General features: G+C 45.2%; 1 long non-coding RNA gene across 1 annotated transcript; it reads right to left on the bottom strand.

The window, feature by feature from the left end:
* Positions 1-7,398: 7,398 nt before the first annotated feature.
* On the bottom strand, positions 7,399-11,826 carry LOC123383479. Its single transcript, XR_006593230.1, has 3 exons — positions 11,649-11,826; positions 9,493-9,622; positions 7,399-8,835 (listed from the first exon to the last, which is right to left on the bottom strand). It is a non-coding gene; the product is annotated as an uncharacterized LOC123383479 (long non-coding RNA).
* Between the last annotated feature and the right edge of the window lie 13,440 nt (positions 11,827-25,266).

Raw genomic sequence — 25,266 nt, 5'->3', positions numbered from 1 at the left:
ACCCCAGGAGATGTTACGCTTTTGCAAGGGAAATTTCTATTCGAAAGGAGCCTATACCACGAAAAGCACTATTACCAGAGAAGTGTCTCAGGTGACAAAGTGATCGGCAGGGCACAGCAAACTGTTTACCACACATTTCCTCTCCTCACCTTCCTGTGAATTGCCCTCCTCTCCTTGGAAGCCCCAGGCCCCTGCCCCTTTCCTTAGCTCAGGATGGAATATAAGCTTCAATTGCCCCGGCTGCCTTTTTGAGTCTCCAATCTTTGTGAGGTTCCCACCTGTGCATAGGTAACTAAGATTGTTTTTCTCTTGTTAATTGGTCTTTTATTACTGGGGGGGAAGGGGTCTCAACCAAGAACCTAGAAGAGTAAAGGGAAAATTATTTTTCCTCCCCTACAATACCTTCAAAGTCCCATATTTCCTGTAGGTCTACCATCATTTCTCGACCAAATAGTTGTAAAATATCTTGGTCAGCACAGTGGTTTGGGATACATTATCTTTACTGGGTTATCTACAGAAGCCTATGGTCTCTACTGGGTTTAGAAAAACAGATCTTACGTGGAGATTTACAAATTATCCAGATAAACATCACTGCCAGGGACACATCAACTCCAATCTGGGTAACGGTAAGATACCTTGGTACTACTTATTAGTTACACATCATTTCTTCCCTCGACACCTTCAAATATTATGATCATCACATTTTTAGGGACATCAAGGTCTCTTACCTGGATACTTGGAAAATTGCTTGTTCGCTATTGTGGTTAGGAGTGCTGTCATCTCTTGACCACATACCTGCAAAATCCAAACATCTTTTTCATGGCTGAGGACGCCATCATCTTTCCTAGACTTCTGAAAAATCCCACGTTTGCTTCTGTGGTTGGGTTTTCCTTCATACCTGGAATACCACAAAATGTCACATTCACTAATGTAATAAGGGATACCATAAGCTTCTCCTTGCTTACTTGAGAAGCCCCAATTTCAGCACTGTAGTTAAGGCCGCCATCGTTAACTGGCTATCTACAAAATACCATGGTCATTCCCAGGGTGAAATTCATCATTTCTCGCCTGTAGAACTTCAATATTCTCAGTTTACCACCTCATTTCCTCATTCCCTGGGTATTTACAAACTCCCACAGACATTACCATGGTTACGTCTTGGTCCTCTTTTCATTCTCAATCTACAAAATCCCAGGGGCACTCTCATGGTTAGAGACAACATTATCTCTTCCCCAGATTCCTTCCCAAACTATGGCCAGTACAACGGGGAGAGCCATGATCATCTCTTACCTAAATATCTGTCAGATCTTACGGTCACTGAATCTCTTGAATAGACATTCAAGGCTCTTCCTGCTCTGACTTCTTGCCTGTCTCATCAGCTTTGGCCCCTGCCGTCCCCGCATCGTTTATAATGTGAACATTCTAAGTAGGTGAACTTCCCCAAACATTCCTTTCTCTCCTGGTTACAGGCAGCAGAATGTTCAAGCCAGCCCTTATCACCTATTGGGAGCTGATTATTGGCCTATCTTTGCAACTCCGTGTTCAGTGGCCTCGAAATTGGCCATGGTGGAAGTATTAATGCCACAGAAATCAGCAAATGCTACACATTAGGGCTTTGATTTTAGGCATTTACCAGGATGTGCTGATGAATAAATACATGAACAGGAAGAAGCATTACAAATAGTGACAATTCAATCTTGCTTTCTCATGAATTTTTTATTATTATTTATTTTTATTTTTCTTAAAAATTTTTTTTGAGAGAGCAAGCACAAGCAGGGGAGAGGCAGAGAGCGAGGGAGACAGAGAGAATCCCAAGTAGGCTCTGTACTCTCAGCACAGAGCCCGACGTGGGGCTGAGTTGGATTTGTGTGTGTGTGTGTATGTGTGTGTATGTGTGTGAGAATGTGGTTGTGTGTGAATTAAGCAAAGGGCTGGGCCTGGTGTTCCGTGTAGAAGTGAATGGGAGAAAGAAAGATGTAAATACAGAGAACAAACTGAGGGTGGATGAGGGGGGGTGATGGGGGAGAGGGAAAATGGGTGATGGGCATTGAGGAGGGCAGTTGTTGGGATGAGCACTGGGTGTTGTATGGAAGACAATTTGACAATCTAGTACATTAAAAAAAAAAAAAGAAAGATGGAAGGGTCAGACAGTTACGAAGCAAAACTCATTCTGCTAAAACAGGAGCTCAGAGGCAGGGGAAACTGAGAAAGTATGCTCGTAAGGAAGGGCTCAAAATCATGGGGCTAGCCAGCATTGCTTTGTCACGAAATGGAGGTTTACACCAAGCTTATGCAGATCTCAAAAGGAAGGGTCATCCCAGCTAATACTTGTAGTGTATATAAACTGGGGATAAGAATACCTACTTGAACGGGCTTCAAGCTGTATTCCAAAGCTGTAATCATCAAGACAGTACGGTACTGGCACAAAAACAGACATTCAGATCAATGGGACAGAATGGAGAACCCAGAAATGGACCCACTAACATATGGCCAACTCATCTTTGACAAAGCAAGAAAGAATATCCAACGGAATAAAGACAGTCTCTTCAGCAAGTGGTGCTGGGAAAACTGGCCAGCGACATGCAGAAGAATGAACCTGGACCACTTTCTTACCCCAGACACAAAAATAAACTCAAAATGGATGAAAGACCTACATGTAACACAGGAAGCCATCAAAATCCTCGAGGAGAAAGCAGGCAAAAACCTCTTTGACCTTGGCCGCAGCAACTTCTTACTCAATGTGTCTCCAGAGGCAAGGGAAACAAAAGCAAAAATGAACTACTGGGACCTCATCAAAATAAAAAGCTTCTGCACAGAGAAGGAAACAATCGGCAAAACTAAAACGCAACCGACAGAATGGGAAAAGATATTTGCAAACAACCTATCAGTAAAGGGTTAGTATCCAACATCTATAAAGAACTTATCAAACTCAACACCCAAAAAACAAATAATCCAGTCAAGAAATGGGCAAAAGATATGAATAGACACTTCCCCAAAGAAGACATCCATATGGCCAACCGACACATGAAAAAAATGCTCCACATCACTCATCATCAGGGAAAATCAAAACCACAGTGAGATACCACCTCATACCTGTCAGAATGGCTAACATTCACAACTCAGGCAACAACAGATGGTGAGGATACGGAAAAAGAGGATCTCTTTCGCACTGCTGGTGGGAATGCAAACCGGTGCAGCCACTCTGGAAAACAGTGCGGACATTCCTCAAAAAGTTAAAAATAGAACTATCCTATGACCCAGCAATTGCACTACTAGGTATTTATCCAAGGGAGAGAGGTATGCTCTTTCGAAGGGGCACCTGCAACCCCATGTTTTGAGCAGCACTATCAACAATAGCCAAAGTATGGAAAGAGCCCAAATGTTCATCGATGGATGAATGGATAAAGACGTGATATATACACACAAAGGACTACTACTCGGTGATCAAAAAGAATGAAATCTTGCCATTTGCAACTATGTGGATGGAACTAGAGGGTATTAAGCTAAGCAAAATTAGACAGAGAAAGACAAATATCCTATGACTTCACTCATATGAGGAATTTAAGATACAAAACAGATGAACATAAGGGAAGGGAAGCAAAAATAATATAAAAACAGGGAGGGGGACAAAACCTAAGAGACTCTTAAATATGGAGAACTAACAGAGGGTTCCTGGAGGGGCTGTAGGAGGGGGGATGGGCTAAATGGGTAAATGGATACGGGGCATTAAGGAATCTACTCCTGAAATCACTGTTGCACTATATGCTAACTAACTTGGATGTAAATTAAAAAAAAGAAAGAAAAGAATCATCAAAAAAAAAAGAAAAATATTTTCCCAAAAAACAAAGTTTTAAACAATCTGTGAAAACATATTACCTTTAGCAGTAGTCCAAAAAAATAATCAAAGACACATACAAAGACTTATATTCAAAGACGCTTTTGCAGAATTTATTAACAGTTAAAAATGCAAAACACCCTTAGTATCTAAAAAATAAAGCAATGATTAAATAAATTATGAATCATAAAAAAACAGTAGGTGGGGCGCCTGGGTGGCTCAGTCGGTTGGGCGTCCGACTTCAGCTCAGGTCACAATCTCGCGGTCCGTGGGTTCGAGCCCCGCGTCGGGCTCTGGGCTGATGGCTCAGAGCCTGGAGCCTGTTTAGGATTCTGTGTCTCCCTCTCTCTCTGCCCCTCCCCCATTCATGCTCTGTCTCTCTCTGTCTCAAAAATAAATAAACGTTAAAAAAAAAATTAAAAAAAAGTAGGAGATATAAAAGAAAGTTAAATGGAAAAACATTTTTCTTGAAGGTAAAATAAAGTAATTCTGTCCTAAATGAGACAAATTTATTTGGAGAAAAATGGCTTGGGACAAAATCTAAATGCAAAGAAAAGTTGTAGAAGGTTCATGAAGAAAAATCTGTAAAAAGAAATTTTATGTGTGGTCAGGATGGACTAAGTTTAAAATAAATGCATTTTAAAACTACACAGGGTTAAGGTTAAAATTCCTCTCCTTTGGGGGCACCTGGGTGGCTCAGTCGGTTGAGCATCCAACTTCGGCTCAGGTCATGATCTCACAGTTTGTGAGTTCGAGCCCCGAATCGGGCTCTGTGCTGACAGCTCAGGGCCTGGAGCCTGCTTCAGATTCTGTGTCTCCCTCTCCCTCTGCCCCTCCCCTGTTCATGCGCTCTGTCTCTCAGGAATAAATAAATGCTAAAAAAGAAAAAATAATGCCTCCTCCTTTGATCCAAAGGCTGGGAAAATGATGGCAATACCCTTGGTGCCAGCCTCCAAAACCTCCACCTTTGTGTTGTTCCTGTTTAACAGAGGACTGGATGCCTCCACCATCTGAGGGACAGATAATATATAAAGGGCTCTTACTAAGATAAGTGGGAGCCATTTTACTAAACTTAGCCCATTGTATGCCCAAAATGGCTATCCACATGGCTGAAACATATTTAGGTGGGCGTTGTTGAAAAAGGCAGGGGAGGGGCGCCTGGGTGGCTCAGTTGGTTAAGCGGCCGACTTCAGCTCAGGTCATGATCTCACGGTCCGTGAGTTTGAGCCCCGCGTCGGGCTCTGTGCTGACAGCTCAGAGCCTGGAGCCTGTTTCAGATTCTGTGTCTCCCTTTCTCTGACCCTCCCCCATTCATGCTCTCTCTCTGTCTCAAAAATAAATAAACGTTAAAAAAAATTAAAAAAAAAAAAGAAAAAGGCAGGGGAATAGATAGACCTTGACTTTGGCTCTTCACTCCCCTCCCTCCATGGCCAATGATCAATATGTAAGTTACTGTTAGACCAAAATCAAAGTAATGCATCCTAGGACAACCAAGAGAACCTTGCTTGGTCACAGTCCACACCCCCAAGGTCCCACAGATGGGAAACAGAAGGGTTAAAAAAAATAAAATCAAGATATAGGTAAGCAACGTGAGATAGGTCCTAATTTAATGACAACCCTTTCTCAAGTCCCACAATCAGGAGGGGACACAATTAAGGGCCCCATACCTGTATCCAAAACAGACCTAGAGAAGGAGGAAGGAAAGTCTTCTACATCAACCTTTTCCTCCTCGGGTCCTCAGTCTATTAAAAAAAATTTTTTTTTAAGGAAATCTAAGATTTAGCCCTTAAATTATGCTAAATTAACCACTATTTTACAAACACTAAATGGGAGCCCAATGGCCTTCCTGGAGAGTTTGAGGAGGCTCTCGGTAAATATATGGCTATCCCCCTTGACATCCCTAAGGCTGAGAGGATTTGAAAGGACAAATTTGTCACTCAGTCAGCCCTAGGTATTCAGAGAAAACGCAAAAACTGGCTGTTGGCCTTGAAGGGGCCCTGGAGGAGCTCCTACGAGCTGCCAATTGGGTGTATTACAAACAAAACAGAAAAGAAAGCCTTAAAAAAAAAAAAAGAAAAATCTGAGGCCTTAGTTGTGACCTTACATACTATGTCAGACGGGACTTCCCGAGGTCCCGGCACCACGTGCCATTTATATGGCCGTCCAGAGCGCTAAAATTAGAACTTCCTCAGAGGGGACAAGCAAAACGAAAACCCCGTAAGCCATGCCCCTTGTGTGGAGACAATCACTGGAGATGTGAACGTCCTCGGGGACCTCTATCTGTGAGGGCTCAGATAACCAGGGTCCCTGGAAGGGACTAACCGGGGCTGGGGCTCTTCATGGTGGCCCCCTAAGCCAACCGTCTGTCTGAAACCCAGAACCTTGGGTAACTCAACATATAGATGGAAAACTGGTTGATTCCCCTCTTAACACCAGAGCTACCTTCTCTGTCCTCCTTTCCACTCCAGGCCAACTATCCAAACGCAACATGACAATGAGAGGCATCTCCGGAAAACTTCTCACTAGATTTTTCTCTCAGCCCCTGGGATGTGTATGGGGAAACCTAATTTTTTTCTCATTCTCTCCTGAGAACGCCAGAGAGCCTTACCCCCCTCGCTAGAAAGGGACATTGTAACTAAATCAATGACTATGGGGCTATTAACTGTAGGACAGATAAACAATTATGTGAGATTGTACGCTGTGGATACCAGGGTTCAGGAAAATAGTTTGGGGCTCTATCAATTATTAAGGGAGACTCAATCCCACCGAACTCTCCCCGCCAAAAATAAACTGGGGTCTAACTTCTAGACACGGTCCCCAGCCCTTGCAATAAGCTACAAACAGAGCAGGGCGAGGACTATTACCAAGCTGACGGAGCTAAAAGATTATTAAAACACAGCAGCAGGCCTCTCGTTTAGGGAGGGACGAAACGTATCAAATGGCCCAAAGGATGTTGACTAGAAAAAAAAAATCTGTCAAGGACAGTTCACCAAGTAGTATCAGCCTGTGAAGTAGGTCTTAGACACAATCCTTCCAACCACAAACTTGCTCTCCCAGACAACCAAGGAGCTGGAGACTATCCAGCAAGGACTAACAATTAGGTTTCACTCACACGCCAAGGTCAAAAAAAAAAAAAAAAAAAAAAATCACCAACATCTGTTGCTAGGAGTCCATACTTTTACTAACTGGGGAAAGGCCTTCCCCTACAAGGCACGAAAGGCACAGAAAGCAATAAAAATTCGGCTTTATAAAATAATACGCAGGTCTGGCTTCCCTAAAAATTTACAAATTCATAATGGTAAATGGCTGCCTGGACTCTTTCTCTAGTAAGACTCCTGGCTCTTAAAAAAGTTTTACATCTCAAAATAAAGCAAACCGTCTCCTCATACTCAGAAAAACTCTAACACCTCCCAAGCATTAGATGCTTTAAAAAAAATTTTTTTTTTCTTCAACATTTTATTTATTATTTTTGGGACAGAGAGAGACAGAGCATGAACGGGGGAGGGGCAGAGAGAGAGGGAGACACAGAATCGGAAGCAGGCTCCAGGCTCCGAGCCATCAGCCCAGAGCCCGACGCGGGGCTCGAACTCCCGGACTGCGAGATCGTGACCTGGCTGAAGTCGGACGCTTAACCGACTGCGCCACCCAGGCGCCCCCCAAAATTTTTTTTCTTTTGAATTAAGTTAGGGCCAAACTCTTGGAAATAGAGCCACCATCGATGACTTAAGGCTCCTGCTTCTCCATCACCTGGGTTATGAGAGATTCCCTGACATATATTGTTTACGAAGTCAAGCTCTCTCCTAGATTATGTGACGGGTTTGGGAAATGTAGACGTTATCTTAAGACGCCATCTTGTTGGTCAGTATCATCTTTATTTGGTGTTTTTCTTTTTATGTCTAGTAATGTGTGGGCCAGCTTTCCGGTTGAACCACACCGCGGGCCGCGTGAGCGACCCCGGGGGTACACTCTAACTGCTGTGCCCCCACACCGTCCCTTGTCAGCTTGAAGAAGCCAGAACGGTCGTCCCTGTTCCCTTACGACAGTTTGGGGCCCTATTCCAGGGGGAGGAATGAAGGGAAAGGGTTAACATGGGGCAGGGAGAGCTCAGGGACCTTCGGGGAGGGGAGGCCGACTGCAGCTGCACGTGGGAGGCCGAAGGAGCAGACAGGGTTCTCCCCTTAGGAAATCCTTTATGGGCACCCTCCCCCCACTATCAAGGGCCTAAGGGGGGGGGATCTAAACGACATAGGCAATCTAACCCTAAGGCAACAGATGCGGGCCCTCGGCTCTACCCTAAGCACCTTACGCCACTGGGTCAGGGAGGGCTTACCCGTGAGGCCGACCACAGGCGCTCACCCCTTTAAACCAGGAGATGCCGTGTGGGTGAAGGAGTGGCGTCTGCAACCCCTCACCCCTCTCTGGAGGGACCCGCTCACTGTCGTTTCGTCCGCCCCTCCCGCAGGAAAGGTAGCCGAAGCGGGTCCCTGGATTGACCACAGCCGAGTGGAGCCGGCATCTCGAAACTGGGAGTGCGTTCCTGATCCGTCCACGCCGTGCGCGCTGACCCCACGGAAGCAGCAGTCGGCCGCTCCAGAGGCTCCGGGAGACGGCAGCCCTGCCCTGGTCACTCTGGAAGCCGGCTGATCCACGCACGGCAGAAGCTCGAGAAATCGGCGGTCCGGTAGAACGAATCGACTGTCCTTATTTTCTGTAGGTTTCCTTACTGTTATGCACTATCACCCCTTGTTCCTCACTGGTATGGTGATTCTTGCTCTACTCTTTGCCATAGGACGGGCTGAGTACCCCCTGGCCGGCTGGAAATGTGGTGAGAAATTTCTGTGAACGCTCCCCTTCCTTTTGTGGACAGGATACTTCGTTGGTACCAACACGGGGAAACAATGGCTGTAGGAGACCAGAAAATGCGATTCCCACAGCCCTCAGAGTAAAACAAAATGCCCCAAGTCCTACTATCAGGGCTCGGCTTCTCAAAAGTTCAATTCCTGGAAAAAAAAAAAAAAACCTGTCTTGCCTAATGGGGAAAAAGTTCATTGTGGTCTCTGTTAAAAATGTAACATGCCTAGACCAAAGGTTTTACAACTCAACTGCCCGGAAAACCCAATGGTGGGGGACCCCAGATCACCTTGAGCCACATCCCCGCCCCTTGTTTAACTTCTCTCCTCTCCAAGAGGCCTAGACAATGTCAACGCAGCCGTCAGATGGCGGGTCGCAGGTGGACTAGACTGGATATGTGGAAGGACATGTAGTACTCCCCTCAGTCTGGTCAGGGTCATATGTGCTAGAAACTAATCGTCCATCTTTCTTCCTGCTCCTACTTGCCAGAGGGAAACATTTGGGAGCCCAAGTGTATGGGGACAGGGAGACTCAAATCAAGCAGCGTGCCTTACACATTGGCGATTAAAAAGATAATAAATGGCCTCCCGAGCGTATAATCCGATAGTATGGCCCTGCCACCTGGGCAGAGGACGGGGCCTGGGGCTGCCGCACCCCCATTTACATGCTAAACCGCAGAATCAGACTGCGAGCGGTTGTAGAAATTATCGTCAACGAAACTGCCAGGGCTCTTAGCTTCCTAGCCAAGCAGCAAACCCAAATGTGCAATGCCATCTATCAGAATCGCGTGGCCTTAGATTGATTACCTGCTTGCTTCTGAGGGAGGAGTCTGTGGAAAGTTTAACCGGAGCGACTGCTGCCTACAGATGATGAGGGAAAAGTCCTAGAGGACATCACAGATCGAAGGAGAAAGGTTGTCGATGTCCCCGTCCAGACCTGGAACAGTTGAAACCCGGGGGAGTTATTTGGGGGATGGTTTTCAACTCTCCGGGGGGGGGGGGGAGGGGGGGAGGAGGAGGAGGAGGAGGAGGAGGAGGAGGAGGAGGAGGAGGAGGAGGATTCAAAACCCTCATGGGAATTATCCTAATTTTGGGAGGGTGCTTAATCTTACCCTCTTAGCTCCGCTGGTTGTACGGTCTGCCTCCAGTCTCATTGAGGCCATAATTTAAAAAATAAAATAAACAAAGGACGGCCACCCATATAATAAGGTTATAAAAATATAAACCTCTAAACCATGATGACGCTCTTTGACCCTAAATAAAGGGGTCCGAGCATCAAAGGGGGGAATGTGGTAGGGTCCCCTCCCTAAGGAAAAAAAAAAAACCTCAAGGCAACCTGTCATGCGTACATGACAACATGACTCACGACCTTGTAACAGGAGACCACTTACTCAGACTGCATGTTTGTGTGTTACCATATATGGGAGACAAAGAAGTAAAAAATGTATTAAAAAGTATGTCGCGTGAAGTTCGGGGCTCAGTTCTTTGGGTACGGACCCAACTGAGCGGTGCCGGCAGGAATAAAGTTGCTTCCTGGAAGGAAAAGCCCCGGCGTCACGACTCTCTGTGCGAGAATCCTGCTACGATGCCTTCTAAAATTCATTCTGAAACGGTAGCTATGCTTGGGGTGAGCACAGGGTAACGAAGAGAGATATTGAATCACCATGTCATACACCTGAAACTAACATAACACCACGTGTCAACTATACTCATTAAGGTTTTTTTATTCTTTAATTTACACATCTTAGGTCTTGACTATTATGTCTGAATACAATCATAATACTACACAGCTGTTATGTATATGGTATATAGGATACATAGATGTTAGTATAAATACTAATTTTTTTAAACAAAGTGAACGTGTTTTGTTTTTTTTAACATTTATTTATTTTTGAGAGAGAGAGAGAGCTCGCGAGCGAGTGGAGGAGGGGCAGACAGAGGGAGAGACACAGAATCCAAAGCAGGCTCGAGGCTCCAAGCTGTCAGCACAGAGCCCGACACGGGACACCGGGCTCGACCCAGGAACCGTGAGGTCATGACCTCAGCTGAAGTCGGACGCTTAACCGACTGAGCCACCCAGGTGCCCCTACTACTCATTTTATTTTATGTAAGAAGCCTTGGAAATCCTGGGATTGACACTAAAACTACCACTTTGGCACTTAAGGGTTCTAAGACCCATTTCAGGGTGCCTGAGGGGCTCAGTCGGTTGAGTGCCTGACTCTTGATTTCAGCTCAGGTCATGGTCCCCGGGTTGTGGGATGGAGCCCCGTGCTGGGCTCTGTGCTGAATGTGGAGCCCGCTTGAGATTCTCTCTCTCTCCCTTTCTCTTTCTCTGCCCCTTCCCATGGCTTGCACGCTTTCTCTGTGAAATAAAAACTAAAGAAAGAAATGTACGAGGTCCAAGACCCATTACAATGTGCGGAGGGGAGGTTTTCCCCACGCCAGTGATTCTCAGACACCAGCTGGGGGTGCCCCGAATTTAACTCCATTCTGACAAGGTCTTCCTCAAGATAGGCTCAGTCCCACAAGACTCCCCCCTTCCTTCAGATGTCAGTTGCAAGCCCAGATTGTTACTTGTGCTTTGAGTGGCACACCCTGCTGGCATGTGGGGGTGGGAAGAGCGCGCGCGCGCACGCGCGCGAGTGTGTGTGTGTGTGTGTGTGTGTGTGTGTGTGTGAAAGATTTCACCCAAGGCAGAACAAGAGGTAGAAGATTACCGAAAACACCCAGCAAGGGAAGCAGCGGGTAGGACGGCAGAGGAGAACCCGCCAGGAGGTCGTGGCGGAGGGGCACAATTGCAGGGCAGAGTGAGGGAGTATGGGAACATATGGAACTTTCCCTTTCTTGGAAACTGTGCCTGGTTGGAGGTAACCCGTCGGTCCCTTAGGATCTATGGCTATCTCCCTCCTTGGGTTTGGCTCAGGTGCCAGAGCGGCTCACAGAACTGAGAAAGTTGTACTTACTAGATTCCTGGTTCATTATAAAAGGAGAGGACGCCGCAACAGCCAGATGTTAGAGACGCAGAGGGCCAGGTGGGGGGAGAGGAGCTGCGAAGCCCTCGCGGAGCGGGCCATTCTCCCCACGTCTCTGTGACTTCACCAACCCGAAATCTCCCCCCAAAACCCTCCGTCGGGTCTTTATGGAGGCTTCCTCGCGCGGGCGGTGATTAATTAAATCACTGACCACCGGTGGTGGATTCAACCTCCCGCCCCTCTCCCCCTCTCCCCTCCCCAGAAATCAGGGCGTGGGGCTGAAAAGTTCAACCTTTCTCAGCAAGGTTGGTTTCCCTGGCAACCAGCTCCCACCCGCAGGCGCTTTGCAAAAGTCATCTCATTAACATAAACCCCATTGTGGAAAGGAGTTTGTTCTGAATAAAAATTTACACATTACACCTTTATGGCTCCGCGGGGATTTCAGCAAGTGAGGATGAGAGACCAAATGTTCCAACAGAAGATGCTCCCCCAGTTGCTGGCTCTGTTCACTCAGGAAATGTCAAGGGTTTCAGGAGCCGTGAGCCACGAACCATGGATGAAGACAAAAATATATGAGAAATAAATTTTGGTCATCTGAATCACCAAATATATAATTCTTATAAATCACAATATCACAGTACTTTTAAATAAAATCACGAAAAGCCACACACACACACACACACACACACACACACACACACCAGGCTGCCAGTTCTAAGCATACTATTTATATTAAAAATGAAACCCTGCTTAGGAATTCTGATTATCTAACTTCATTATCTTCTCCCTTTTCTATAAGCAGGCACCAAGCAATCAGATTTTCAGATGAAAACACAACTTAGTAATGAGGTTGATATCCTTTATTCAAGGGAAAAGAATCCACGTATTGGGGAAGTACCGTGCCTCACTGATCATGGGGGATTAGGGGGAGGAGAGCGGTTTTGTGTGTGTGTGTGTGTGTGTGTGTGTGTTTTTTAATGTTTATTTATTTTTGAGAGAGAAAAAGAACGCAAGCGGGGGAGGGGCAGAGAGAGAGGGAGACACAGGATCCGAAGCAGGCTCCAGGCTCCGAGCTGTCCGCACAGAGCCTGACACGGGGCTCGAACCCATGAACTGTGAGATCATGACCTGAGCCCAGGTCAGACCTTCAACTCACTGAGCCACCCAGGCGTCCCAAGAGAGTTTTATAAAGCGTTACAAGAGCCAACGCAGAAACAGGGCACGACTGGCTAGGACCTCAAGGATTTTCTAGTAAGGCTAGCAGGTGCAATTTGCAGGGTGAGGGAAGCTAGCTAGTTAAAGTGAAGTTGGAGGATTGGGGCTGGTTTCCTGCACATGTTCCCACAGGTGCAGGCTGACTTAGGTTTAGATTTGGAGCAGAGGCCGGGCCACTGGGGCAGCGTCCATTTTGCGGGCCCTGATTTATGGATTAACTTTATCATTAGACGTAATGGAAAGTCAAAGGTTGGTTTATCTTTTGTTTCAGAAGGCTTATGGCTTTTGCTGCCGAACTCTGGAGTTTGATGCTATGCAGGCAGTTTTGTTCCTCTTTTTCGCTTTTGTTTTTTTTTTTATACAGAAAAATGTTGCTACACGTCAATGAGAAAGGTTAAACATATGAAGTGGTCATGCGGTGAAGTCTTCTACAACCATTAAGAACACACTTTATATGGGGAGTCCCGATCGGATGGGGGGCCGGCAGTGCGGGCGGTGAATTCGTGAAAGAATTCACACAAGGCAGAACACAGGAGTTAGAAGTTTATAGAATACACCGCAAGGGAGTGGGGGGCAGGGTTGCAAAGGAGATACTATCTGCCCGGTGGCGGTGGTGGTAAGGGGCCACAAGTTATAGGGCAGAGTGGGGGAGAATGGGGGTGTATGGAGTTTCCCCTTTTTTGGTAACCTTAGGAACTGTGCCTGGTTGTAAGTAACCCATTGGTCACTTAGGGCCTGTGACTGTTTCAAGGTGAGTCACTTAATGACCCTGTTTGTATTCAGCTCTGTGGTGGTGGGGGGGGGGGTGGGCTCTCACCTTGCTCTGTCTTCCAGTGTTGGAGCCTGGTGCCTAAAGGCGGCCTTCTACACTTCAGAAAGTATCAACTAACCTACAGAAATACCCATGAATAATATTGTAGGGAGAGGAAAAAAATATGTGAACTACGTATATTATAAACTCAATTTTCTTTCAAATACATTATTCATGCAAAAAAAAATAAGTTACAAAGTCATGCACTGAACAGTTAGCACTAAGAATGGGATCATGGGTGAGTTTTATGTTTCCCCTGCAGACATGTGGTAGCTTGTAAATTTCTATAAGGCACGGATTTGAATTACTAACAGGAAGGGGAAAACCATCTTCAAGGTATCATTCTGTTCTCTTCTTGACTGCTTTATTTGATGAGAGCAAGGTTGTCTGGATGGGACGTCTATGAGGATTAAGTAGAACATCTGTAAACCACAGCCGCAACTCGGCCGCTGGAAAGATGCTCCTTCTCGTGATTCCTCCAAGGCTATTTCTGCAATCGTATCTGTACTTCTGAAACCGCTTAAAAGCTTAAAGTTGAACAAAAAACAAAATGGCTGCACTAATGCTTTAGTGAACCTCCATTTTGAGGAAACTTTTTTCTTCTCTTCCGCAAACCTCCCTCCTCCCTTTGTAACCCTTCTGTTTAGGGAACTCGGTACCACCCTAAAGATGTGACCGATGAGGCTGGCAGGCATAACTCCGGTCAAAACCGGCTTGATCCTGTATTTCCCTATAACTCCCCTGCCCCCCGCCCCTTCCTCCCCAGAGCTTGCAGGTTTTGAAGGCCACAGTCTGCCACGGCCTCTTTTGCCCACAAAGCAACAAAGCTAGTGTTCCTATACATCCCAAACTCTGTCTTTGTGTTATATTTTGGCTCTGAAGCAGAGGTCGGTTTTTGACAACACGTCTGATCTGGAATTTCCTGGTGTTATTACAAATTTTTACTTGTATAATCTGCATACTAAACAAACTGTAATTTTTGCCGGAGTGTGTAACTCTTAGGACCCCGGTACTCAGTAGGCTTCCAGTAAGTAGATGAGACTGTAAATCATTGACCCGTAGGCTTCGTGGGGCAGGATTTCAAGACTAACTTCCTAGGCCTCATGGAAAAATAGTCCAAAGAGATGCAATATCTTTGTAATACAAAAATCAATAAAGAGGTAAGAATAATGAGATCATTAGGATTCTGGCATAGCTGCAGAGCTGGGCCACATCGGCTTGTTTCTCAGATTATAGCAGGGTTTTTCTACCTCAGCACTATTCATACTTTGGACCAGATAATTTTTTGTGGAATATTCTTTGTTGTGGGAAAACTTCCTGTGTGTTGTAAACGTGTAGCAGAATCTTTGCCCTCTACTCATAAGAGACCAGTAGCACAAACCCCCCACCCCCAACAATCCAGTTAAGTCAACTAGAAATGGATCCAGACATTACCAAATGTCCCCTTGGAGATGAAATGGCCTCCAGTTGAGAACCATTGGATTAGAGGAAGAGGAAGAACAATCAAAAGCCTATTTTTTTGTTTACTTTCTCTATATCATTTGACCAGTAAGACTGTGAATGGAAATCTAGAGAGAGGTCCTAACAAAACAGACCTAATTTAGAAAGATATGATTATGGATTTAGCCACTTGAATAAAAGTTATAATTCTTGTCTTTAGTCCACCACCTAGTCATCCTCAGAAGAGTGTTTGTCAGGCAGGTCTCTTGGGCTGGAACCTATCAGTGTGTTTCAGGTATAAGGGGAAAGAGCTGGAAACTCCTATGGTGGAGTAGCGGTCTGCTTATAAGCCAGAAAAAGCATATTCTGCAGCAACTCAAGCACTATGCAATGCACAGAATTCGTAAGAAACCCGTTCTGTCCCCGTAAAGGCCACTGGGATTTCATACAGTGGGAATGAAGTCTGGTTCCAGCCATAAAACCAAACATCACTAAAATATCCCTCTTTGGAAAAGTACAATTTTATTTTATTTAAAAAATTTTTTTTCAACGTTTATTCACTTTTGGGACAGAGAGAGACAGAGCATGAACGGGGGAGGGCCAGAGAGAGAGGGAGACACAGAATCGGAAACAGGCTCCAGGCTCCGAGCCATCAGCCCAGAGCCTGACGCGGGGCTCGAACTCACGGACCGCGAGATCGTGACCTGGCTGAAGTCGGACGCTTAACCGACTGCACCACCCAGGCGCCCCAATTTTATTTTATTTTAACACTGTATGTGTAGAGGGCACTTTTAGCTGAAAAGTGGGTTTCGTGAAAGGGTCGGTGACCGCTGGCAGTGATCAATATGCCTGATCCCCATGGGCCGTAGGCTAATTCCACCTAGATTTCAGCGGGCCTGCAATTCCGGTTGCATACTGCTCACGCCTCCCCACCAGGGGGGCACGTCACCACTCCTGTCATCACAACGAGAAAAAAGCTGAACAAAGTGAAAATCAGTGACTTGTCTCAGATCTAGCAGAGAACTGAGGTCACGGGGAAAACTACCATCCTGAAAACTAGAGAGGTATGTAAATACAGAAAATCACAGCTCACCAAGAGCAGAGACCTCTGGAGCCAGACTAGTTGGAACATTTATTTTCATTTATTTTTTTTAATATTTATTTATTTATTTTGAGAGAGAGAGCCAGCAGGGGAGGGGCAGAGAGAGAGGGAAACAGGGAATCCCAAGCAGGCTCCACAGCTGTCAGCGCTGAGTCCGACAGGGAGGGGCGCAAACTCCCAAACCGTGAGATCACGACCTGAGCTGAAACCAAGAGTCGGTTGATTAACTGACTGAGCCACCCAGGCACCCCAACTAGTTGGAACATTTTTTAATTTTTTTTTTTACATTTATTTATTTTTGAGAGACAGAGAGAGAGAGAGAGAGAGAGCAGGCACAAGTGGGGGAGGGGCAGAGAGAGACTGAGACACAGAATCCCAAGCAGGCTCCAGGCTCCGAGCTGTCAGCACAGAGCCCGATGGGGGGCTCAAACACGAAAACCGTGATATCATGACCTGAGTTGAAGTTGGACACTTAACTGATTGAGCCACCGAGGCGCCCCTGGAACATTTAAATGGTAATTGGTGGGGCTCCTGAGTGGCTTAGCATGCTGAGCGTGTGACTCTTAATTTCAGCTCGGGTCATGATCTCATCGTGCATGGAACGGAGCCCTGAGTGGAGCCCAACACCTGCCCGGACCCGGCACTGACAGCTGTGGATTCTCCTTCTCAAAATGTGGAGCCTGCTTTTCAAGCTCACATGAAACATTCACCAGGTTAGATTGCAGTATGGGCCATAGAACACACCTTAATTTAGAAGAAAAGAAACCATACAATGTGTGCTCTTAGATCACAGTGGAATTCAACTAGAAATCAATCACAGACAGACAGCTGGAAAATCCCCAAATATTTGGAGATTAAACAAGCCGCTTCGAAATAATGCACATGTCAAAGAAGTATCGGGAGAAATTTTAAAATACTTAGAACTAATGAAAATAAAAATGCAACTTACCAAAATATGGAAGATGCGGCAAAAGCTGTGCTTAGAAATTTATAGCAATGAATGCAGATATTAGAAAAGAAAGACCTAATATCTGTATTCTAAGTTCCTACTTTAGGAAACTCGAGAAAGAAGAACAATATAAACCTAAAGCAAGCAGAAGAAAAGAAATAGTAAAAATTTCAGCAGAAATCAATAAACTTGAAGACGGGAAAACAATTTAAAAATACCCACAAACCCAGAAACTGTTCCTTGAAAAAAAATCAATAAAATTGACAACCCCCTCGCCAGACTAATGAAGACAAAAAGAGAAAAGGAGCAAATTAGTCATAAAAAAAAATGAAAGAGGGGCCATCACTGCTGATCCCACAGACACTAAAAAAAGATAATGAAGGAATATTATGAACGAATCTATGCCCACAAATCTGATGACTTAGATGAAATTGACCAATTCCTCGAAAGACACAATCTACCAAAATTTACACAAGAAGAAATAGATCATTGAATTGTCCCAAACTGGAAGCAACCAAGAGATCTTTCAGGAGGTGAATAAATCTATAAAAATTAGCACTTCCATACAATGGAATATTACTCACTGATTACAAAATGAACCCTCAAGGGGCACCTGGGTGGTTCAGTCAGTTAAGCATCTGACTGTTGATTTCGGCTCAGGTCATGATCTCACAGTGTGTGAGTTTGAGCCCCACATCAGGCTCTGTACTGTCAGTGTGGAGCCTTCTTGGGATTCTCTCTCTCTCCCTCTCTCTCTGCCCCTCCCCCTGCTTGCTCTCTCTCCCTCTAAATAAATACATACATAAATAAATACATAAATAAATAAAACAAAATGAGCTATCAAGGCATGAAAAGACACGGAGGAGGGGCGCCTGGGTGCCTCACTTGGTTAAGCGTCCGACTTTGGCTCAGGTCACGATCTCGTGATTCATGAGTTCGAACCCCGCACGGGTCTCACTACCGTCAGCACAGAGCCTGCCTGGGACCCTCTGTCTCCTTCTCTCTCTGTCCCTCCGCCATTCTCTCTCTCTCTCTCTCTCAAAAATAAAAAAAACATTAAAAAAAAAAAGAAAAGATACGTAGGAACCTTAAATCCGCATAGCTAAGTGGAAAGATCCAGTCTGAAAACGCTGCATAGTGTATGATTCCAGCTATGACATTCCAGAAGAGGCAACGCGAGAGTCCGTCAAAAACTGAGTGGTTGTCAGGGGATCCGGATGGGTGATGTGGGTGGAAGGGAAAGTGTAAGCAGGTGAAACCTGGAAATTGCAGGAAACTCGTTCACATGCCACTGTAATAGTGGATACATGACATCATGCGTTTGTCAAAACACATAGAATGTACAACACAGAGAGTGAATCCTAATATACACTAGGGACCTTAGTTAATAATAACATGCCCACACTGGTTCATTAATTATTAATGAATGTACCACACCCACCCGGGATGTGAATAAGAGGGGAAACTGTGGGGGGAGGGGGGGGAGGGAGAGGGGTGGGGATGTGTGGGAACTGCCTGGATTAGTGGCTCAGTTTTTCTGTGAACCTAAGATGAAATTCTACAAAAGAAAGTCTATAAAATAAAAAATTAAAAAAAAGAAAACACCTGCCAATGTCATACCTCTTGTTCTTTTCTCCTCCTGCCCTCCACGACAGGTGGCTGTGCTTATTTTTGGCGTTCATGTTGGCCAGCGCTATTGAGACACTGCTCAACAATCACGGCCCTCTTTCACTAAGCTTGAACACGGTGTCGAATCATTATCAACACCACTTGTAATGAGTGGGGGTTTGGCACAATACGTGATTACGCTTTTCTCTGTCTGGACTAGGTGTTTGCAACGTATTCCACAGCAGGGATGAAACTGCCTCAAGGTTCTCCTTGGATCTAGATATATTTTTGGAGGGCAAATGACCAACGTTTGCTCTTACGAAAAGAGCTTTAAAAACACTCTTTTGCTCCTAACCCACTTCATTAAAATGGGATTTTAATGAGTAATAATTAATATTTCCTTCTTACAAACTTGTTCATACCGGAAGCTCTCAAAACTCTTGAAAATATGAATTTTTCTCTCCTACTTTTACGGCATCGAACAGGGGTTGGCGAACTTTTCTCGTAGAGAGCCAGATCCTAAATACGTTTGGCTTTGGAGACCTCTGTTGCAGCTGCTCGATTCTGCCATCGGAGCAGGAATGCTGCATAGACAGTGTGCAAACAAGTGGGCGTGTTGGTGTTCTAATAAAACTTTATTGAAAAAAAACAGGTGACGGGAGGCCATAGTGTGCTAATAGCTGGTATAGGGAGACGCCAGCCATGTCAAAAGACACACTTTCAAGCCGCTGGCAAGTAAATTGATCCAGCGGAACTTTCTGATTACAAATCAGAATATGCCCTTCCTCGTAGGGTTTGATGTGATATTGGCAAAAATGCCATGTAAGCCGTAATGTAAGACATCCAGGAAATCCAGGATACACCTGTAGAAAGGGGTTATAGGAGATGTGTCGATGGCTCTGCCCATGTCCTCCCAGCACTCAAGAGTTCTAGAATGTGCCAACGGTATCCACTCACCGTCACCTGCGGGCTTCCACTCCAGCCCCGAGTGGGGCCGGTCAGAAGTGACGGAACGCTATCATCTCTGGGAGCAGCCCTCAGTCAATAACAGATGGGAACTGGAGGAAAAAGAACCCATCAACCTCGCTTCTCAGTAGGGAGTGCTCTGAGACATGTTCGACCGTGCGTCCCGAAGTTCCCCCCAGCAGATCTAGCCTCAGTTGTCCTGAATCGTACACCTGCTCTCTGGCGTACCATGTCTCAGCTTCCTTCCCAGCCCCACCTCACTTCCCCTGGGTGTGCTTCCGGTACGCTTCCAGGAAGGATCACCTCCCAGACCGGATCCTTCTCCCAGAGCTGGTTCCTCTGGGGTAACCCAAACTAAAGGAGTTGTGGAAGCGAAAGCTTTCATAGATGTTGTTGGTGAATGTATGTCTGTGGTGAATGTAGTCAAGACTAAGAGGGATGGTGACAGAAGTTGTGAATATAAAATGAGGAGATGGATGTAAGGGGGCTGGGAAAAGATAAAACACTCGAGAAATATCAGCTGAGAGGGGCGCCTGGGTGGCGCAGTCGGTTAAGCGTCCGACTTCAGCCAGGTCACGATCTCGCGGTCCGTGAGTTCGAGCCCCGCGTCAGGCTCTGGGCTGATGGCTCGGAGCCTGGAGCCCGTTTCCGATTCTGTGTCTCCCTCTCTCTCTGCCCCTCCCCCGTTCATGCTCTGTCTCTCTCTGTCCCCCCCCCCCAAAAAAAAAAAAGTTGAAAAAAAAAAAGAAATATCAGCTGAGAGCCCTGTATTATGGTTGCTGTGAGCGTCTGAGTTGGGAAATAGCCCTCTAAATCCTGCCAGCTCACAGCTACCTGAAATGACAGAGGCAAGCAGCGGGATGAATAATATAGCACAGCAGACGATCAAAACACTAACACATGGCTTCAAAGAACGTTCTGTAAAACCGTATTTGTAAATATTTTATTATAAATAAAAACACGGTAGTTGGTAGAGTAACATAATATCTGTATAATGCGCTGGCTGGAATGAAAAAGCGGTGACATGTTACCGTTGTTGTTTTGTTTATTTGTTTTTATGTTTATTCATTTTTGAAAGACAGAGAGAGACAGAGCACAAGCAGGGGTGGGGCGGAGGGGGGTGCTACAGAATCCGAAGCAGGCTCCGAGCCGTCAGCACAGAGCCCGACGCGGGGTTCAAACTCTCCAACCGTGAGATCACGACCTGAGCCGCAGTCGGACGCTCAACCGACTGAGCCACCCAGGCGCCCCACAGTTGTTTTTGATCTCTTTTTAAAAATAAGCAAAGCATTGCAGATGCAGTTGAATTTTCTTTTGTAGTCCTAGCCTGCCCCAAATCTCTCTCTCTTTTCCCGGTGGCCACCATACTCCTTAATCTCGGGTGTATTCTTCACATTCATGCTTTTATGCTTTTACTCCATACGCATGTTTCTATGAGCAAAACACATTATCGGGCTTTGTGATTTTAAGATTTACATAAATAAGGGCGCCTGGGTGGCTCAGTCGGCTAAGCATCCGACTCTTGGTTTCTGTTCAGGTCATGACCTCACGGTTCTTGAGATCAAGCCCCGCATAGGCCTCCATGTTCACAGTGTGGAGCCTGCTTGGGATTCTCTCTCTCTCTCTCTCTCTCTCTCTCTCTCTCCCTCTCTCTGTACCTCCCCTGCTCACGTGCTCTGTCTCTCTCCAAATAAATAAACTTAAAAAAAAGATTAAAGATTTACAGAAATAGTATCACGCATTCAACGCTATTACTGGGACCAATCTATGTTGATACATATCAGTTGGGTGCATTCACTTTTACTCTGGAAGGAGCCATTTGAGAGACCTATTTTTTTTTCTCTTTCCAAGATTTTATTTAAATTCAAGTTAGATAACATATAATGTAGTATTGGTTTCAGGAGAAGAACCCAGTGATTCATCACTTACATATAACCCCCAGGGCGCATCCCAACAAGGGTCCTCCTTAATGCCCCTCACCCGTTTAGCCCGTCCCCCACCCAGCACCTCACCAGCAACCCTCACTTTGTTCTCTACAGTTAAGAGTCTCTTACGGTTTGCCTCTTTTTCTTTTATTTTCATCTTATTTTCCCTTCCCTTCCTCAACGTTCATCTGTTTTGTTTCTTAAACTCCACATAAGGGCGCCTGGGTGGCTCAGTCGGTTGAGCGTCCGACTTCGGCTCAGGTCACGATCTCGCCGTCTGTGAGTTCGAGCCCCGTGTCGGGCTCTGTGCCGACAGCTCAGAGCCCGGAGCCTGCTTCGGATTCTGTGTCTCCCTCTCTCTCTGCCCCTCCCCCGTTCATGCTCTGCTCTCTCTCTCAAAAATAAATAAAACATTAAAAAAAATTAAAAAAAAATAAATTCCACATAAGGGTGAAATCACATGGTACTTGTCTTTGACTGACTTATCTCACTTAGCATAATACATTCTAGTTCCATCCACATCATTGCAAATGGCAAGATTTCATTCTTTTTGATGGCTGGGATGGATATATATATATATATATATATATATATATATATCTCACAAACAAGCCAATGGTTCTCAGCTGGGGCTGATTGTGCCCCCCTCAAGTGAAATTTGGCCCTGTCTGGAGATATTTGGGGCTGTCACGATTGGGGGTGGGGTGTTGTTGGCACTGGTGGGTAGAAGCCAGAGTCATTGCCAAACGTCTTTCAATACACAGCATGGCCCGACAACAAAGAATTATCCGGTGCAAAAAGTCAACAGTGCTGAGTCCGACAAACCCGGATACGGATGAAAGCTGAGTATTCAACATTCTTGAAGAATTTCTAGATAGGGGGAGATAACCCAAAAGAAGGACCCTTCGAGCTGAGATAGCTCATGCTCTGCCTGGCAGATGACAGGAGAAAGTGTATTGCATTAGAAAGTATTTTCTTCTTGAATGTGGATTTTATGCTGTTGTACGGCTAAAAATTATTGCTTTGGGGGGGGGGGAGTTGTGTGTATACGCATGTGTATTACGTGTGTGTGACTATTATGCCAGGGGTGGGGGAGGGGACCCACAGACTTGATCTCTATTCCTCATATTGATATAAAAATAGGAACTAAACTAGATTTGATTTAGCAAAAACTAACCGTGCTCTAAGGTCCCATACATGAGATTAAAAGATAATTCTTTGTATTGTTTATATTCTTTTATTTATTTTTTAAAAGATAATACTTTTTAAATGGTAAAATCATGACTCTCGTACAGATCTAAAAATGAACATGTGTTAAAGATCTTATTCAACTCACTAATGAGGAAAATGCTAAGGTGTTACAGACAGTTCAGAGGAGAATCCAAAGGACACAGTCATTATGATACTGTGATTTATTATATATATATATATATATATATATATATATATATATATATATATTTGGTCTTCCTCTGTTTCTGGCACAGAGCTCCAAAAACCCTTGGAATGTCATATGTGCTAAGAGCTATAAAGGTGTGTGGATGTTCATTAACAACCCCTTTCGACTACACCTAAGTTTATGTTAATGAGATGCCTCTCGGCAGCACAGGGGACGGGAGTGGTTGTCAGGGGAACCAAGCAAGTGATCCGAGTGCTGGAATTTTCAGCCCCACCGGCCTAACCTCCCAGGCTGGCAGAAGGGCTGGAGGTTGAATCAATCACCAATGGTCAAGGATTTAATCAATCATGCCTATGTATGAAGCCTCCATAAAAAAACAAACAAAAAACAAAAAATGGCTGGGATCTGGAGAGCTTCTGAATTGATGAACACCTGGAGGTTGGGGGCAGTGGCACCCTGGAGAGGACACGGACCCTCTGGGCCCTTTCCCCATGGTTTGCCCTATGCGTCTCGTCCGTCACACACACACACACACACACACACACACACACACACACACACAGAGTTGCTCTAGCAAATTAACTGAAACCAAGGACAATCTGGAACCACCGATCTATAGCTGGTCGGTCAGAAGCATAGGTGATAACCTACACTTGCCATTGGTGTCCGAGGCTGGGGAGGGGCTAGTCTTGTACGACCGAGCCCTTAACCTGTGGGATCTGATGCTATCTCTGGATAGATGGGGTCAAAATTAGGGTCAGAGAATTGCTTAAGGGTGTGAAGAACTTACCCCCTCCCCACCTTACACCACATCAGAACTGGAATCGGAATCATTAGTTGGTGATCAGAAGTGGAGTCAGTGCAGAATATTAGTTGTAGATGAGGAATAGTGAAATGAATATGCAAATTGAGACAAAACTGGCTTTGTCCACAGCAGAAGAGAGAAGTCCAGCGACCTCTACCCCTCTACCAGACAGGACATAATTGGATGTCTATAAACACCAAATATTTCTGCATTCTGTCAGTTACCAACAACGTACAGAGTTGTAAAATAGCTCCCATGAACTGGATAACCCAGAGAGATGCCCTATACTCTAGAAAATCTATTTTCCCACTAAAGAACGAATTCCGCCCCCCCCCCCATGTCAACATTTTAAGACTGTAAGCCAGACTTTGGAAAATATACTGCCTATTACAACGATCTTACAATGATCTTAAGTTATGAAGCCCAGACCAAACCCTAGAAAGGGTGTAGGCTTCCTACCACCTCCCTGCCCCCTCACCCCTGCCAAAGGGAATGGGAATTCTCCTTGTCGGTCATTCTGAGAAGACAATTCCAGGGCAGGAAAATAAACCTCGGCTAGGGCCTGAGAAAATCTGGAGGATTTCTTCTTTCTCTAAATTGGCAAAATAAAATAAAATGATATAAAAAGAGATTAAAAAAAAAGTATGGTTTCATCACAGTTTCGATATGGGGAATTTGGAGAAGGACTAACCTTGCTTTGAGACCACAGAAGGGGTGAATTAATTGTGTCATCAAGGGAGGACAGAGGTGCCCAGCAGCATGACTGTCCAAAAGAAAGACAAAGAGGTAGGGATAAAAGATGGTGATCGGGGGTGCCTGGGTGGCTCAGTCAGTTAAGTGTCTGACTTTTGATTTTGGCTCAGGTCATGATCTCATGGTTTGTGGGATCAAGTCCCATACCAGTGGGGCTCCCCACTGATGGCACTGAGCCTGCTTGGAATTCTCTCTCCCTCTCTCTCTGGCCCTCTCCCACTTACACATGCACTGTCTCTCTCTCTCTCTCTCAAAATAAATAAACACTAAAAAAAAAAAAAAAAAAGACGATGGCCAGTCCTGGGTATTTATGAAGCATTATACTGGGGATCTCAGAAATCTCAGAAACAATCTGGGTTAACAATTGTTGGAACATTTTATAAAATCACGAGGGATCGAAAATAACAAGGATAAAGTTGATGGGATAAAAATAAGCCATTCTTTAGATGTAAAGTTTGAGCACTAACTTGGTTTGGAAAAGTAAGCATAGCATCAGTATTTAATAGCGACGAGACTGAATTTACAGTGAGAAAAATTCAAGAACGTGGTGATGCAGTTCCCCATAGGGCTTAATGTGGATTACTGGACTTAAGCCTTCTAATTCAGAATTTATTACCTAAGCCAATTCCAGGCAGT

This window comes from Felis catus, chromosome X (genome assembly GCF_018350175.1).
Source record: "Felis catus isolate Fca126 chromosome X, F.catus_Fca126_mat1.0, whole genome shotgun sequence".
Taxonomy (NCBI): domain Eukaryota; kingdom Metazoa; phylum Chordata; class Mammalia; order Carnivora; family Felidae; genus Felis; species Felis catus.
This window is presented reverse-complemented; position numbering and strand designations above follow the sequence as displayed.